Below are 1,850 nucleotides of genomic sequence, written 5' to 3'. Positions count from 1 at the left end.
TTTTTTTTTATTTTAGTATGTATGTGATCATTTATCAATATTACCTATTGCCCACAACTGTGTGGCAGATTGTAATATCTATCAATAAATAAATCTCTTCTTCAAATAAAAAAAAAAAAAAATTATCCTGATGAACATTAATATGATTCTTTTCTTCTACAAACCCTTTTATGACAATTTTAAATAAATTTAGTACCAGTTTTTCTCTAATGTTTGCCAATAAAACGTACTTATTTTGTTTAAATAGATAATTTATATCCATTATAGTCTCAAAACCTTTTATTTTTTTCAAGTCCGACGTTTCGGCCAATCCGGCCATCCTCAGGGACAATCTATCATAAAACAGCTTTTGTTACATCTATGATCCTCAACAATTCAAAATACTTAACAATATTATTCATAATTTATCTTAGAATTCTTTTTTTTCCCTTTTTATTTCTCTGTATATATATATTTCTTCTTATTATTAAACTTTTGTACATATAGTTCTGCTGTTCTTTCTCTGCTTTCAACTTGTTAATTTACTTATGTTTTTTTTGTTGTTGTGCACGGAATATTACGATAATTCAACAGGTTGGTAGGTAACACCCCTAGGTTTTCTGTTATCTACTTGTAAAGGTATTCGCCAGTGGTCATAATTCAACAATTGTTTATATAGTGGTATATTTTAGCTATATTGTGGGCATAATGCTTCGGGGTTTTCGTTATTTCCATGAAAAAATAACGTGGCGCCTGAGGATTAATTCTTTATTGTTTTGTCTTTTTTTTTCCTTTTGCGATTATATTTATTTATTTTTTATTATTTTTCTTTAACTCACCCCCTTCTCCGCTGAGCGTGGGTAACTATAAACGATAAACATATAACTAAGTATAAGTCAAAATTTGCGGTTATAATTTTTAGTTGTTTTCCTCACTCCTCTTACGCCAGAAATCTAAATTTTATTATTATACATATTCTTCGGTATTCTGTATTCAATCAAAATATTATGCAACTTCTGATGGTCGATGGAATGAAAAGAGTGTGATAAAATTTTTTAAAAAAGAAATGGAATTGAGTATTAGTGTGTAAGAAACCTTAGGGTAGGTCAAGAAGAGAGTTTACGAAAGTGAAACCTTCACAATGTTTTGTTTTGTTTGCGTTCAACAGGAAGGCAGAGGAATAGATTTGCGCACAACAGGAATAGAGCAGCAGGAAATTGATAAGGATATAGCCACCGTTATCGCGTAACCTCAACGAGCTGTCGACGCGATGAAAGATTGCTCACAAAGCCACATCCACTGCACGCTCCGGCCGTCGGCTGCCTATCATGCTCTTTTTGTTGAGAATCGATTTAAGCGGATGACTCGACAATTGCTTTGCGCACATCGATAGTACTAATTTGATACGAAAGTCCTTAGAGTGACAACTTTACATGACTTTAATACCCTTAATAGCGGACCCTACTCAACGGACAACGGTTTTGTTATTATTCTAGCGAAAAGGTTCAAATTATTGCTTTTAACCCTTCTAGTACGGGAACACTCCATTTCGGACACAGAAATCAAATATATTCCACAACAGCACTTCTCACTTCTCTTTAACAGAAAATATGGAGTCAATAGAGGATTACATCAAAAAACGGTTCATGATGTTTCACTTCCAGTTGAAGGAGCAGTGACCTACAACTTGGGAAACCCAACCTCAACCCGAAGACTGAAGCCCAGGCTGCTGCAGGACATTCTGTTATAAATTTTAATAAATATAAAATTAATTCATAGTCACACTACCTTTATTTTACTTTTTATTATTACTCATTTTATTTAATCATTATTATTATTTTTATTTTTCTATTTTCTTCTCTCGTCCATTT

General features: G+C 32.4%; 1 protein-coding gene across 1 annotated transcript in view; it reads right to left on the bottom strand.

Moving 5' to 3' along the window:
- Positions 1 to 1,850, bottom strand: part of LOC106682254 (ATP-binding cassette subfamily G member 4) — a gene marked incomplete at its 5' end in the record, with an annotated part of 20,880 nt that overhangs the window by 14,813 nt on the left and 4,217 nt on the right.

Source organism: Halyomorpha halys, unplaced genomic scaffold (genome assembly GCF_000696795.3).
Source record: "Halyomorpha halys isolate HHAL.00 unplaced genomic scaffold, Hhal_1.1 Scaffold398.1, whole genome shotgun sequence".
NCBI classification, from domain to species: Eukaryota; Metazoa; Arthropoda; class Insecta; order Hemiptera; family Pentatomidae; genus Halyomorpha; species Halyomorpha halys.
The sequence above is the reverse complement of the archived record's forward strand: the minus strand, read 5'-3'. Positions and strand labels throughout refer to the sequence as shown.